The 16,900-nt window shown below is 40.2% G+C and overlaps 1 protein-coding gene across 1 annotated transcript in view; it reads left to right on the forward strand.

The window, feature by feature from the left end:
- Positions 1-15,174, forward strand: part of CA8 (carbonic anhydrase 8) — a 123,606-nt gene extending 108,432 nt beyond the window's left edge. The window contains exon 9 of the mRNA XM_047783872.1: positions 14,513-15,174. The gene's annotated coding sequence lies outside the window, so the exon portion shown is untranslated. The remainder of the gene's footprint in view (positions 1-14,512) is intronic.
- The last annotated feature ends 1,726 nt before the right edge of the window (positions 15,175-16,900 follow it).

Here is a 16,900-nt window from a genome sequence, read left to right on the forward strand (position 1 = left end):
CAGAAAATAGTCCACTTCTGGGATCAGTCCTTGAGGTCACTGCAATGTTGCAATGAACAGGGGCACTCTGTGTAGACAGTGTAATGGTTTGTAAGGAGTTTGAACTTGTAGCCAGACTTGCAGTGGCCTCTTATTAGCTTTATGACCATGAGCAAGTGTCTTTCCATCCTGCCAGTAAAATAAGCTGGTGTTATACACATTTTCAACCCTTCTGCTTCACCATTGTTAAATATCAGTTTCCTTTCTTCCCCTCTCTCTTCCCCTTGGACCTCCAACAAGTAGCAAATAGGCTCGTTTCAGAGTTTCAGACATGAAAATGAGTTCTATTTAGAAAAGCAAATGTTGAGAGTTCCCATTGTGATGCAGTGGAAATGAATCCGACTAGGAACCATGAGGTCTAGGAACCATGAGGTCGCAGGTTCGATCCCTGGCCTCGATCAGTGGGTTAAGGATCCAGCATTGCCGTGAGCAGTGGTGTAGGTTGCTGACGTGGCTTGGATCTCATGTTGCTGTGGTTGTGCCGTAGGCTGGCAGCTGTAGCTCTGATTCTACCCTTGGCTTGGGAACCTCCATTGCCATGGGTACAGCCCTGAAAAAAAAGAAGAAAAGCAAATGTTGGATGAATGAATGAAAAGCCTCGGGAGAGTTCAAAAGAAATTCAGATGTAACCGTTCCAAAGAATACATTAACAGAGTACTGCTAATATCTCTTTTAGAGATGCTTTGCTAGATGGAAAAATAACTTGTGATTATTATGATAATCCTGCAAATACACACCTGTTGGTGTATGCTGTTTGATAAGGTCTAAATGTAGATTTCATTAGTACTATTAATTACTAAGAAAGCATGAAGTAGTAACTATTGCAGGACTTCCACTTCTTCCCATGAAGAATTAAATACTTTGGAAGCTGCTTTTCCATAAAACCTAAAAAAACCCTGGACTTTAAGCCCAAGGGAAGGAACACAATGGACTGAGCCCTACAACGGCCCCAGTTTACTGCTTAGAGGCAATTTCCAGGCTGGCGCACAAGGCTGGAGGATACACATGGAGCAGGTGGCTTGCTGACTTGAGGCAGAGATTGTAGTTTGCGGAGGCTGCAGCAGTCACACTTTGCGGGCCGAGCACTAGACAGAGGGGGCAGTGCAAACAGAGAGCTCTGGAGACCTGCAGGGGGTTCCCTCTGAGTCTTTAACCAAATACTGATGTGCAAATGCAGGTGGTGAATCTTCATAAGCCAAGAAAAGAGCCACCAGAAAGCAGTAGATCAAAGGATTCCCAGAGCTCACACAGGACTAGGGAGAGTTCAAGTTTCATGAAGAGATCTGGTATGACGTGGGGTATAAGCGAAATTCTCAAAGGGGTCACCCTGTCATCTCAGGACTAAATTAGCCCTAGAGTTGTCTGCTCTGGGATCACTCTAATAAAGATTACTTCAAGCCTTGAAGCGGTCAAAATGTTGTGCAAGTAAAAGTGCAAGAGGGACCAAATACTTAAAAGAAGACAGCAAAATCCAACACTCTGATGTAAATCACACGGTGGCTAACCTATACAAGAATTTTATAAAATATCTAAAAAAAAATCATTCTGCTTGAGAATAAGCAGGAAACTGTGCCCGGTACCTGGGGGAAATCTTCAGTATGAAAACCAAAGATGACAGAGATGAAGGAATTAGGAGGCAAGAATCTTAACATTTATAAATCTTAAATATGCTCAAGGATATAGAAGAAAACATGAAAAAGATGAGGAAAGAAATGGTCGACATGATAAAGAACCAGATGTAACTTTGAGAGGTGAAACAATTCAATTTGCACACATATGAACAGGCTGAATGAGATTAACATCAAATTGGACATGGCAGAATATCAGTGAACTTGAAGACAAAGCAAAAGTGATCCGACATGGAGTGAGAGAGAAAACGACTGAAAAAAGCAAACACAATCTCTGTGACCTATAACCCAATATTAAGCAGTTTAATATATGTTTAATTAGAGTCTGTGCAGAAGAGGAGAGAGGGTGGGTGAGACAGAAAGAATATTTCAGGGTCTAGGAAAATCAACAAACCCTAAGAGGAATAAAAATAAAGCCACAGTCAGTTAAGGCCCAATTAGAAGAGAGAAACTTCAGGGGTCATTTGGACGGGCTAAGTTGAAGCTTTATCAACTGTAATGGGATGGGGGTAATGGATGTTTGGCTAGTAAGTAAAGAGAACTGGAAAGAACCCAGGAATAACAGCTATAATGCACAGTTGGAACCCCTAGGGCTGAGGTGGAGCCTTCAAGGCTCAGACCCTGTGGGACTGAGATCCAGAGTTCATTGCAGAAGGCCCAGCTTTGGCTCACTGATGGCAGAGAAATCACCATGGTGTCATGCTGTGGAGCTTGCTGTAAATACACCCTCTGGAATTGCTAAAGTTCCCCACTCTAGGGTGCTGGGGAAAGCTGTTGGCAGGGGAGGTGTTTCACTGAAGGCACTTTGCTACAAAACCACCTGAGGGGGGGTACCAGGTGAACCTGCTGGCCCTGAAGTGCTGCTGGCTACACATGCTGCAGGATCTTGCCAAGCCAGAACCAGTTACGATCTCAGCTGCTCTAGGTTCTTTGAGGGGAGAGACCCAAATGTTGTTTCCTGAATGATCCGAACTCTCAATCATTCTGCCTATTGTTTAGTGTCTAAAGCACTTGTACTATTGGGCATGGAAGTGCCAAGAAGCATCCCTGAGGATCCCCTGGCTCTCACGCAGTCTTCCTTGCCTCAGTTGCATAGCAGCAACCCAATTTCCCTTTGCTGATTGGGAGCAATCACTCCAGTCGGTAGACTAACACCACTTTAACCTACTGGTTCAGTGGCATAAGGCACCACAGATGGCCAGGTAGAAGTTTTAGTGGCTCAATTGCTGTGTCCCTTTGGAAGCATCTGCCTCTTGGGAATCATTGCCAGAATTCTATACCCAGAAAAATATTTGTCAAAAATGGAGGCAAAATAAAGACTTTTTCAGACCAAGAAAAGCTGAAAGTATTCTGTTTCTTTGTATGTGTCATTTAAAGACATCTACCCTTTGTTTATTCACTGGCATCTTTTAAAAATTGTATATTTGGTCTCTTTTTAAAAATTATTAAAGTATAGTTGATTTACAATGTTATGCCAATTTCTGCTGTACAGCAAAGTGATTCAGTCATGTGTATTTATTTCTTATTTCTTGTAGTCGTACCATGATAAATTACTATGTGATTTTCCTGCTTGATATTTGTTAGGTTTCACAAATAGGTGGATTGTTTCATTTCTGAAAAATCATCATCTCTTCATCATTTCTGGAAAATATTTAGTCATTATTTCTTCAAATATTGCTTTTTTTTTTTTTTCCAGCTGTGCCTGCAGCCTGTGGAATTTCCCAGGCCAGGTATTTGACCAGAGCCACAGCAGTGACAATGCTGGATCCTTAACATATTGTGTAATAGGAAAACTCCCAAATATTGCTTCTGCTTCATTCTTTTTGATCTTTCATTCTGGGTCTCCAATTAGGCATATGCTAGACCTTCTTACTATATGTGCTATGTCTCCTACACTTAAAACATTTTAAATCTTTTTGTTACTCCCTATTTCATTCAGCTAATTCCTTCTAATCCATCCTCTGTTTCACTAACCCTTCACCCGAGTATAGTCTGATAAACTCTTCCATTGAGTTCTCAGTTTCTATTGCTGCATTTTCCAATTATAAACTTTGTACTTGGTTTTTCTCCAAACCATCTGTGTCAAATAGTTGCTGTTTTGCTGCTGATAATTTTGTTTGACTTAGAATAATAATCATTGTTTCATAGTCTGCTGTCTGATAATTCTACTATCTAGAGTTCCTGTAGGTCTGTTTCAGTTTTATGTTTTTTCTGTTGATTCCTGTTCATAAGGTCTTGTTTTTTCAGATGTGTAATTTTCTTTGCCATTCTTGGACACCTGAAATTATAGGAATGATTCGAATTTCCAGATGATATGAACTTCTCTTGAATATCTTTAGGGTCTCTATAAATCATAAAATTTTGTGGTATCTATCTACAAAATTTGTGAGCCACAAATCAGTGAGATTCCATTGCGTTGTTGACAAATGTATGTGTATCTCTACCTTAATTTATCCATTCATATCATTAAATTTGGGAAATCTCACTTGATCTAATAGCTAATTCTGGACCAGGTGTTTATGTTCCTTATTTTTGCATGTTTCATTAGAACTGATTTGATTGATGTTCTACTTTCCCTTTTAAGCTTCTTCTTATATCCTGTGAATATTAAAAAATTCCATATATAACATTCTGAGTCATATGACTTTTAGAGTCTTAACTGATGAATAAATGTATTTATATTGCTTAAATTTAAAAATAATGTTTTTTTAAAAAATAAATTTCTATACATAGTTTCTTTTTGTTCCTACTACATTAAGATATGAGATACAAATAATGGTACAGTCACATTACTTTTGCACATGAACAGCCATACGAATAGTACCCTGTAATTTGTCCTGATTAAAATGATGACTTCTTACAGAATGTATGAGATTTTGATCACAGTAATAGTCTCCTGGAGACTATATCCAGTAGCTACCTGCCTGATATTACAGAATGCTGTAGAAAGAAGAAAGAAGTTTTGAAAGTTACTTTGACATAATTTAAGTTTATTAATTATTGAGCATGGAACTCATTCTTCTCTAGGAGCTGCCAGTAATTGTGCCTCCTTGAATTCAATATTCATTCCAACAAAAAGCTAAAACCAAATTGCAGCAAGTTATAAAAATTCTTTTTCCCTTCTCAATCTCATTTCTTTCCAGACTATTATCTTATTTTATTTTAACTCTTTCTTCAGCTTTATTGCATCTAACCATATCTTATGGTTATCTCTCTGACTATAACATTGTTCCTTTGGGGAAAATGAGACTTTGCATTATACTATTTTTTCAAATGCTTCTAGGATTAGAAATACGAATAAGTAGTGCATATATCAGCTTACCTAAAATTTATTTCTTTTGTAACACAAAAATAAAATATTGGTCTATTTATAACTGGGTCATAGGATATGTATTCCTTTTTCCACAGGGGACAAAATCACACCCAGACTTTAGATATAAGAGCAGAATATGTAGACATGAGGGAATGAACATTATTTGAATCTATTACTTTCTTTCCTGCCCATAGCTCTTTTTTTTTCATCACATTACCCTCTCCTCATAGAGATTCTGTATTGAAACAAAACAAAACAAAAATGAGATAAGATGCAGAGATGAATTTTTCCTTCATTCATATATAAGAAACCTCTGCATTTTGGTCTACTCTGGGAAGAAAGTAATTTAGCTTTTCTTTGACTTGTATTTTCTTCTTTGTTGAGTAGAATAGTAATTTCTCAGTTCAAATTTTTTTTTTCAGCCTTTTTTGGTAGGGGAGGTGGGGAAGCAGAGATAACTATATCCTTTTTCAGTATCATCCTCAAAAATTCAAATACCTTTTCGTCTTCTGCAGCGTTTGCTCTTAAGATCACTTTAATATTTTTGTTATTTCAAAACAAGGATCTCTGCCAAGTTCAGAGGGTACAAAAAGGAAGGCAGAGGAAAAGAGCAAGGTAGCTATCCAAACCATCTTGGGCTGATTGTGTATATTTCATTGGACTTCTTAAGCCTTTAACTCCAGAAAGTTCCATGAATGTTGAGATGGAGCCAGACTGTAGCCTTGGGTCAGGAGACCACATGCCAGGCTGGGTCCCTAAGCCTCAGCTGCACAGGAGACTCAGCTCCTGGGCTTTGTGATCCTCATGATGGATTTAACAACTAAAAAACTTGAAATGCTTTGACCACTTTAACCAAACAATTTTAAAACGAAATTAGATACAAAATACTTTTCAAAAGGCCTGATTTTATTATGGTGTCTGTATCCATTAACAGAAAATACAAAATAGTATTTTTTAAAGAACCAAATTCCTTTTCTCTGTGGAAAGAATAAAATTAGTCTTTTTTCTTCTCACCTGATTAACATCCCTGCTTTCTACCTATCGTCTATACAAGTCAGTGTGTATCCATCATACTTGTACTGAATATGCATCTTCAAATGTTCAGTTCCATCCTGTTCCCTTAGTTCTTTCGTAAATACAACATTGATTTCACATTTAGTGTTAAGACTTTTGTTTTTAATTTTTACCTTTATAGAGTCCATTGTTAATATCATCATAATGCTTTTGGTACTTAAATCTGGACAAAATGTCCCTCCTTTCCGTTGTGTTAAAGAATGATTAACAGGCAGGGGGTATGCAGGCTTCAATTCTTCCTTAGCTTAAGAACTCCATTAACCAATCTTGGTCCAAGTCACCACAGCATACGTGCAGAAATCCATCCATAGTCCATTCACTGCCCTGGCATATTTGCCACCTTTTCCTCTTTGCCAACCTGATCTTAGAACTAGCGAGGGAACACTGCTGTTTGAATTGTGAGCTGTAGGTGAGAACAGAAGTGCTAGCTAGGTCAATCCAGCATTTGGAAGTTCCTGGGCCAGGAATCAAACCCACACTGATACAGAGACAATGACGGATCCTTAACCCACTGTGCCATGGTAGGAAGTCCTGCTGACACAGAAAATTTAAATGACATCAAGAGCATTTGGTGGCTTCTAGAGGTTTTAATGCAATTCAGGATATTTCTGTTTCTAGGTTACTTCTGAATATTACTGATAGAGTACTTTAATTTTTTATTTTAAAATAATTTTTAACCACACAAGTCAAAAAAAAAAAAAAAAAGAAGTAGGGCTAGAGTCAGTAATGTGTTGGAGCTGCATTGTATGGGCTTAGTTGTTAAAATATTAGGGTTTTGCAAGTCATGAACTTGTCCTTGGTGAATGTATTCACTCAGGAGCCAGCAGATACAGCAATGGGAGAGCTGGTTGCTGAATCAGTAGCAGCACAGCCCTGGCTAGAGTGCTCTTGGGCAAGCATCCTTAACACAAGTTGCATTTCCGCACTACCGAGATGTACCCACTGCTGTCAACTGAGTATGCAACTTCCAGATTACTTTCTATGTGTTTACATATTTTGGGGTTCCTAGATAAAACACAGTTTTGTTAGCCTTTTTCCTATTTATTTATTTATTTTTTTTCTTTTTAGGGCAACACCCATGGCATATGGAAGTTCCCGGGCTAGGGGTCAAATCGGAGCTGCAGTTGCCAGCCTCTGCCACAGCCACAGCAACACCAGATCTGAGCCGTGTCTGTGATCTACACTGCACCCCATGGCAACGCCACATCCTTAACCCACTGAGCAAAGCCAGGGACCAAACCTGCATCCTCATGAATACTAGTTGGGTTCTTAACCCACTGAGCCACAACGGGAGCTCCTCATATTTATTTTTTAAAGTATGACGACCAATTTAACTCTTGTATAGCTTGCCTTTTTCCCCTCAGCAAAGTCTTGGTCTCCATTTTTTGATACTATATCATGTATCATATATGTAGTACATGTCCTACTATATGTAGAAAGTGTCCTAGCTCATGGGTATGCTATCATCTTGTGTAACGCATTTAAAAATTGCTCTATTTATTTATTTATTTTATTTTATTTTATTTTGTCTTTTTGCCGTTTCTGGGCCGCTCCTGCGACATATGGAAGTTCCCAGGCTAGGGGTCCAATCAGAGCTGCAGCCACCGGCCTACGCCAGAGCCACAGCAACGCGGGATCCGAGCCGCGTCTGCAACCTACACTACAGCTCATGGCAATGCCAGATCCTTAACCCACTGAGCCAGGCCAGGGATCGAACCTGCAATCTCATGGTTCCTAGTCGGATTCGTTAACCACTGCGCCATGACGGGAACTCCCACAATTGCTCTATTTATGAGTATGTGTTTAGTTTTAAATTTTTTACCACCACACTGTGACAACAGATGTCCTTCTACCATGTCTAGGATAAATAATGACATCTGGAATTTCTAGGTTTAAGGGTCTAAGCACTTGTAATTTTAATATAAACTGTCAATTTTTTCCCCAAAGAGGCTGTAATAATTCACAGCTCAGCCAGCCGTACATGGCTGTGCAGTTTCTCTAATTTTGACATAGATTTTGTCAATTTACATTTCCCAATCTACTGGATGAAAAAGGGTCATTTTAATCTGTGTTTCCTTAATCTCTATTTATGTTTAGCATAATTTCATATTTACTAGATATTTGTATTTGTTTCCAGGGAAATTACCTGTTCTGGTGCTTTTTTTCTTTTCTATTTTTTTTGTCTTTTTTTCTAATCAGTTTGTAGACCACGTTCTGGATACTAGTAATTTTTCTATGATTATGTTACAGTTATTTTCTCCTATTGTCCTTTAGTACTATCGTCTTTTTCAACTTTGATTTTTAAATTTAATTTAATTTAAAAAAATTTAAAAATTTTTATTTATTAAAAAATTTTGTTGTATTTAATTTACAATGTTCTGCCAATTTCTGCTGCACAGCAAAGTGACCCAGTTAATCTTTTCATTTTAAATTATTGTTCAATTTACAGAAATGTTCCCAGGGTTGTACAGAGTGTATCCCCTCTTGTTAACCCTTCAAGTTACTGTAGTACATTTGTCACAACTATGAACGAACTAGTGTGGATACATTATTATTAACTAAAGTCTCCACTTAGTTCACATTTCATGAATTTTTCCCAGTGCCCTTTTTCTGCTCCACCTTTCCGTTCAGGATACCAGGTCACATTTGTTGTCAAGTATCCTCTGGATTATGACGTGTTCTCAGACTTCCTTTTTTTGTTTTTTGTTTTAAAATGGCCTTGACAGTTTTAAGGAGCACTGGTCGTGTATTTTGTAGAATGTCTCTCCATTTTACAAAATAGAGTTTTGTCTGATGTTTTTTCATGGTTTGGCTGGAATTGTGGTTTGGGACAGACCACAGAGGGGAAGGGTCATCTCCCCATGTCATGCAAGGGTCCAGGCTCTCCTTCTCATTTACCCCTGATGGTGCTGACCTTCATCTCCTGGAGAGGGGAGGGTCTGAAGTAGGAAGTACTGGTGAATCACAGACGTGCAATCGTACACCTGCTTTCTACTTTTTTTTGTTTCCTGTAGAAATTGAATATTGCCTTAATAAGAGCTAATTGGCACAAAAAGAGAATTCAGAATATAGATAATTGAGTTTATTGAATAATCCCAAGTAACTGCATGTTAAATATTTATAAAGTTTGTTGTTTTTATGAGGTCATGTATGAAAGAGAGATTTTGCCCAGGAGATGACACTGGTTAACTCTTCTCTAAAGCTATTTGGTTAAAAGGGATGGTGTCCTATATTTTGGTTTTTAATAGTAAACAATATGACAGGAAGTAAACAGAATAAAGAATAGCACAGCACAGATTGCATTTATAATAGTATAAATTTGCAATTACATCTAATGACCAACATTAAGTACAGTGTATTAAATTATTCAAATTGCTCTTCAGTATAAATTATGCCATTGATTAGATTTACGGTGGTAGCTGTGAGATGTAAACTAAATATTGTGACATTCTTTAATTGAAATAAATGCTTGTACTTCAATTAATGGCAATTTTTTAGGTCATTAACTCTAGAAATTTGCTTTTATAGTCTATTCAGAATTCTATCAGCAAATGAATTGAGACATAGGCAGCATGGGTTTATTAAGAACAAATCAATGTCCTATTAACTGGATAACAGGTTTTTTTGGAGATAATGATAAGGTAGCACCTAAAAGTTGCAAGGTGAAGAAGTAAGAATGTCTGTGTCTGGCTCTTCTAAATCTTCTTTCCAAATAATGGTCTGTGGCCAAAAGGTATCTAGACTTTATGCTGTGTGAGTTTTGCTCTCCTAGTGTTGAACTTATCTGAGAACTCTTCATTAGTCCTATAAGATGCAGCCGCATGTTCAGACCAGGCAAAGTTAGCTTGGTTGTGCGAAAGTGTCATGGGTGTTGTCAGGAGGGTGGGGTCTTTATAAAGCACCCTACAAAACTTGACCTAACCCTTGTCATTTCACTTTAGCAGTGTTAAAGGAGTAAAGTATTTGAAGGACCTTAAACAAAGTATCAATGTCTAAATGATATTTCTCTAAGTGGGGGCCGAGGACCCATATCAAAATCACCTTGAGGACGCATTAAAATGCAGACCTGTGGAATCAGATGCTTGGGGGTTGGAGAGGCATCTGCATGTTTACTATCTCTTTAGGTAGCTTTATGCAAGCTGAAGCCCGTGGTCCACTGCTATGAAGGGTATTGTTTTATTTATAAAATGTGCTGTAGAATAAGAATGAATCTGTAAAGTTCTCAAGTAGAAAGTGTTCCTACCGAATAAAATGTCCACAACAAGCAGTTGTGTGTTTCTGAGGATATCACATTCCATGTCGCTTGTCTGCTCCTTATTCTTTTAACCCTTTGTGTAACTGACTGTGTCACATTCCATCGTGCTGTTACCGTTTCTCTATAGCACTGGGTTGTCACCTCCTTGAGGACAGGAGGCACATATCTCATCTCTCCATCCTTAGAGCACCTATTCAATGGAAGCCGTTAGAATATCTGATGATCTGAATTGGGAAACAATTAGCTAATTCGATTGAGATAAAGTATTTCTCTGGCTGAACATTTGCATCACTCTCAGACCCATTGACACATTATGATAAATGATGCTGTAAACAGCAGCCACAGTTTCTGCCCATGAGAAAGTAATACAATCCTGATTATTGTATTCCTTCTCCTGATTATTTCCTAACATTTTCCAAGCTTATTCCAGGGCAAACCTCTTCCATCACTTTGCTTTACATGTATATGACAGTTTCTCCCCAGCCTTGAGGGACGTTTCCAGGCACACGCAGTAATGTTTTTTGGGCATATGGAAACCAATGTTTGGATAAAATATATAGTGACTCATAAACATATGTATGGTTTTTTAGGTAATAATAATAATAAATCAGTAAAACATATTAAAGATGCTTAATGCGTTACCTTGTAGTAATAGGTCTCTAGGTGGTGATTTCTATTTTCCATCTCTTACGTGTGAGAAAACGATGAGATCTCCTTTCCTATATCCCTTCAGTGAACTCAAAATGCTTTTCCCGGAGCTCCTGTTGTGGCCCAGTGGAAACGAATCTGACTATTATCCATGAGGATGTGGGTTCTATCCTTGCCTTTGCTCAGTGGGTTGGGGATCTAGAGTTGCTGTAAGCTGTGGTGAAGGCTGGCAGCTGTAGCTCCAATTTGACCCCTAGTCTGGGAACTTCCATATGCCCCTTTTCCTGCTTCTTGGTTTTGGGGACAGAGCTAGGGCTGGGGTTGGGGAAGCAAGACTGAAGAGATACTTGGTTGTCTTTTTTTCTGACTTCATCAACCCAGGCCACACATCTGTGTACTGAATGGCAAGATTAGGTAGCACCCTTTGATAAGTCCCCTGCTTTCTGGAGATGTCATCACACAGGGAATTATTACTTCGTAAATTTAGTACGCTTTAGCCATTGGCATTGAAGCCGAGCTTTCCACAAATGCAGCTTTGTGCAATCCTGTATGGCCAGGGCAGGTCATGGTAGGAAGTGTGTTCAAACCCGATCCTTCCTACACAGATGCTGTCTAGCTTTAGAGTCCCGTTCTTGGTCTCAGCATCTGGTACGTCAGGCGCGTCCTTCCTCTCTGGATCGCTGTATGTGGTCAGCTCTAGGCTTCACTTTGGCGTGGACCCTGACTCTGGTGAACTGGGATCCTTTCCAAGAGCCCCACCTTTCTTGGTCTCTTGGCTGAGACCACACGTCTTCTTACTTGAATTATGCATCACCCTGGTGATTCAGCCAGGACACCACCATGAGCGGCTGTAAACTTGACTGCAGTCTTTGTCAATCAAGAGTGATGTCATCTCTGTCCTTTTGCCTGACACCCTGAATTGTGAAGCAAGCCTTGGTTAGAAATTTTATTCACTTCCTTCTTAGAGGACTTTTGCCGTGTTAGGATCAAAGACAAAATTGAAAAATTTTGCAACTACTACAAACAGGCAAAACATTTCAAGTGTACACCCAAAGGATTTGAAGTGGAGTTAATAGCCCACAGTGATCCAAATCCAAAACCACTTGAAGGGGAAGGTCATGGGCTAAGTCTGGTGACCACGATTGGTGTGGGGGGCAGTTGCTATCATTTCTGGTCACCCAGCACACATTACCACTCTCTCTGCTGGATTTCTCCTTGGAAATGCTTCTCCCTTTCCATGGCTAGTCTGGGTAGGATGGTAAATTCAGGTGTTTGCCCTTTTATAAGCAAAGCTGGGGACAGGGATCTCTGTATCTCCCTCCTCCCATCCTGTTATCACCATCCTGTACTGGCAGAGGTGAAACCATGGAAACTACAGAGCTACCTTTTCTTTGCTTTTCCAAGCTGCATCCTTCGGTCTGCCCTCTAGACATGGGAGCTCTCCTGGATTTTTCTGATAAACTACCTCTTGCTCCATCTAGCTGAGTTTGGCTTGGCTTTCATTGCTTGAAACTGAAGAATCCCCCTCCTCCCCCCATCCCATGACAAGGGTAAGTGTTAGGAGTGTGTTGTCCAGGAAGTTCTGTTGGGTGTCTCTTTCACTCCAAATAGGACAAAGGCTACATCCATCTTGGAGTTGCCACTGTGGTGCAGTGGGTTAAGAATTTGAGTGGAGTGGCTCAGGTTGCTGCTGAGGTGCAAGTGTGATCCCTCACCAGCGCAGTGGGTTAAAGGATTTGGTGTTGTTGCAGCTGCAGTTTGCATTCACTCCCTAGCACAGGAACTTCCATATGCTGTGGATGTGGTCCTTAAAAGGAAAAAAAAAAGGATACACCCGTCTTTGATATTTCGGTATTCGTATTTTCGATGTATGATTGCCTTAAGTTTAATGCTCTGGTCCGTGAATCAAGAAAACATGTTCCGTTCACCTTTTGCCATCCTAGAGAATTTAAAAGGGAACATTTACAAAGCAGTTCTTGTGCATGTGGACCTCTCTGGGAGCCAGGGGGTCTATGAAATGTCAGCACCGTGACATTCAACAGACAGCCATGTGCCACATTCTTTAAACTTTACATTAATCAAAATCATTAAGGAAATTAGCCACACCAGCCAGTCTCATTAGTTTTAATCCATTCTCTGATGTGTGATAAAACACAGAGAACACGTGCCTGTGTCAGGAGGCATGATGTTCTCGGTCACTTTCATCATTGGTTGAGATGAATGCTGATTCTCACCTAGTTCACAGGTTTTGATTGCCAATAAGCTTAATTAATTCATAATTGACACCTTAGCCCTTCCTTTCCCAGAAAGACTGTCACTGTTTACTGATTTCTATAATTTGCTCTTGGAAAAGAAAAAAAAACCCCAGCCCAGTCTCTGCTTTGAAGCAAAGCAGTGAAGACCACAACCATCAGGTGAGGAAATGTCCCTTCGAAACTTCTGAATCTCAAACTGTCCTGTTGGTCAGCTTAGAGTTTAGTTTTCGTGATCAAGAAACCCAAACAGGAGTTCCCACTGTGGCTCAGTGGAAACGAATCTGACTAGCATCCATGAGGACGCAGGTTTGATCCCTGGCCTCGATCAGTGGGATAATAATCTGGCGTTGCCCTGAGATGCCATGTAGGTCGCAGACTCAGCTTGGATCTGGCATTGCTGTGGCTGTGGCGTAGGCTGGCAGCTATAGCTCTGATTGGACCCCTAGCCTGGGAACCTCCATATGCTGTGGGTACGGTCCTAAAAAGAAAAAAAAAAAAAAGAAAACAAAACCAAAATCCAAAAACCAAGCAGTGCGTTTTGTTTCTCTTTATGAAACAGGTTTTCATCTTTACTTATACAGGTTTATTTTTTTCCCAGCTTCCTTAAGGTGTAATTGACAACTAAAATGGCTTCTATATTTAAAATGTGCAATGTGATGATTCGATATGTGTACCCACCATGCAATGATTACCACAATGAAGTTAATCTTAGTACCATCTTGTTCATGTGTCTGCGTGGGGAGGACCCGTAAGACCTACTCGTTAGGAAATTTCAAGTAGACAATACCATGTTATTAACTACGGTCACTGTGCTGTTATGTTAGATTCCCAGAACATATTCATTTTTTAAAAAATTTTATTTTTAGGGCCACAGTCATGACAAATGGAAGTTCCTGGGCTAGGGGTCCCATCCAAGCTGCATCTGTGACCTACACTGCAGCCACGGCAATGCCGGATCCTTAACCTACTGAGCGAGGCCAGGGATTGAACGCGTATCCTCGTGGATACTAGTCAGGTCCGTAGCCCTCTGAGCCACAGTGGGAACTCCCGAACTTATTCATCCTATAACTGAAAATTTCTGCCCTTTGACCAATGTCTGCCCATTTCCCCTCCCTCAGGCCCTGGCAACCACCATTCTACACTCTGCTTCCATGGTTTTGACTGTTTTTTTGGTGTGTATGTGGGGAAGAATTTTTAATATTCATCCTTGTGGAAGGATAGTTCTTTTATCTTTGTGGAAATGTGCACCTGAGACTTTCTAAAAACAGGCTGGTGAGATCTCATTGCTTTTCGCTTTCAGATTTACACCTGTGATAGAAAAAGTGGAAACAAGTCCTGTGACGAGATGAGGCCACCCCATGTAAGAGCTCCCACAGCTGAGGGACTGACATCAGGGGCCAAGTAGCCGAGCTGTCTGGGTGGCAGCAGATTCCTCTGTCGTTAAGTACGTGTCCAGGGATGTGTTGATGCCGTGGGATGAGGCTGGATGGTGACGCTTTCCTTGTGTTGAAGCTGATGATTCCCGCTCTCACCACCAGAGGATGTTCTAGGCACGTTTTTGTCAGAGCAACTCTGTTGACTCGAATAGCCTGTCCTTCCCACAGAGGTAGCCTGGCTCTGAGGCGATGGAAGATCTCAATGTCAACAGCGGCTCGTAAAATGGAAAAGAACATGGTATTGGCTCAGTGTTTAGAGAAGTCTGAGGCGTCTAGCCTAACTGTTCTTGAATTATTACTATGATAGTGACAAGCAAAGATAGTTCTGAAAAACCTGTCAGGTTGAGTCCTTTGCTGCGTGGTTAATAGAGAAAATAGCCAGGCTACCCATGTTACATTTCTTTTTGAGTTTTGGCCAATCAGCCATTGTAGTTATTATAGATTAAAAACAATTCTTGTAGTGAGACTAGGACAGGGAGAGACAGGGCAGAGAATAGAGATAGTTTTAGGGGAATTTTTTTTTTTTTAATTAAAAAACTTTTTTTTTTTGGCTACACCCATGGTATATGAAAGTTCCTGGGCCAGGGATTGAACCTGCATTACAGCAGTGATCTGAGTCACAGTGGTGGCTGTGATAATGTCAAGTCCTTAACCACTAGACCACCCGGGAAATCCTTTAGGGGAGTTTTAGTGCAGTGTTCTTTAGATAGGGAAGAGGAAGGATGGGGAAATATGCCTGGAGTCACCCCACCAAATAAGCTACAGAATACTGTCAAAAAAAATAGCAAGAGCACCTGTTGTAGATAAGAGCTTTAAAAACTGATACAGCAAAGCCTGCTATCAAATGTCAGATGTCAAAAACCGCTTAGAGGTTGAATCTTGTGTCAGCTCAGAAGGAGACCCAGTTGAACTGGAAAGCAACCTGTCTCCCATCAGTTTACCTCATTATGTAAATTATATCCTTTTTTGCATGCTGCAAGAACTCTTGAGAATATGTGATTTGTATTAAAATGGGTAAATGTAATATGTTATTAGAGATAAATCATTTGTGTGCGTGTGCGTGTGTGTGTCTGTGTGTGTGTGTGTGTGCTCGCATACACCGAAGAGCACAAAACATGTTTTTCAAGTTTAAGGACATGAGTTTTAATATAATACATATTTTAAAGGAAATTCTCTGCTTTTAATGAAAAAAGGTGTTTGTATGTATGTAAGTAAGAATGCTTGACATGAGATCCACCATCTTGACAGATTTTTTTTTTGTCTTTTTTGCCATTTCTTGGGCTGCTCCAGCGACATATAGAGGTTCCCAGGCTAGGGGTCCAATCGGAGCTGTAGCCCCCGGCCTACACCACAGTCACAGCAACGCGGGATCTGAGCCACGTCTGTAACCTACACCACAGCTCATGGCAACGCCGGATCCTTAATCCACTGAGCAAGACCAGGGATCGAACCCACAACCTCATGGCTCCTAGTCGGATTTGTTAACCACTGAGCCACGACGGGAACTCCTTGACAGATTTTTAAGTACACAATACAGTGTTGCCTGCAGGCTCAGGGCTGTACCTCAGACCTTTAGAACTTATTAATGGAAAACAAACTTATCTTGAAAAACAGCGTTTATGCTTACTGATCACATCGATCAGCAGCTTCCCAGATCTCATCTCCTCAGACCCTGGCAACCATCATTCTTCTCTCTGCTCCTCTGATTTTGGCTACTTTAGGTCCCTCTGATACATAGAATTATATGGAATTTGTCCTTCTGTGTTTACTCACTTTTTTCACTTAGCCTCATGTCCTTCGGATTCATCCATGTTGTCACCCACAGCAAGATTTCCTTTTTTTTTTTTTAAGGCTGAAGAGTATTCCATTGTATGTATGCCCCACATTTTCTTTGTCCCTTCATCCAAGGATGAACCTTTAGGTTATTTACACATGTTGGCTATTGTGAACAGAGCTGTGATGTGTTTATTACTACACGGCTTTGATTTATTTTTATAAGACTCTCATAGTGAAATAATGAAATGATTTGTATAAATTTTCCTGATGGCTGTAATTCTTATAGCAGAGAGATTGGGCACCTGGACCTCTCTAGGCATGGAATCTGGCAGGCAGGTGGACTTGGGTGTGAGTCAAGGTCAGGGCTGCAGTCCCCTGGGACTTGAAGGGAATCACAGACAGCTTCTTCCTGGAAACACTGGGGGCAGTGTCTCCATCTAGTGTCAGGAGTTCCACCGACACACTTGTTAACTCCT

The sequence above is a fragment of the Phacochoerus africanus genome, chromosome 6 (genome assembly GCF_016906955.1).
Source record: "Phacochoerus africanus isolate WHEZ1 chromosome 6, ROS_Pafr_v1, whole genome shotgun sequence".
NCBI lineage: Eukaryota > Metazoa > Chordata > Mammalia > Artiodactyla > Suidae > Phacochoerus > Phacochoerus africanus.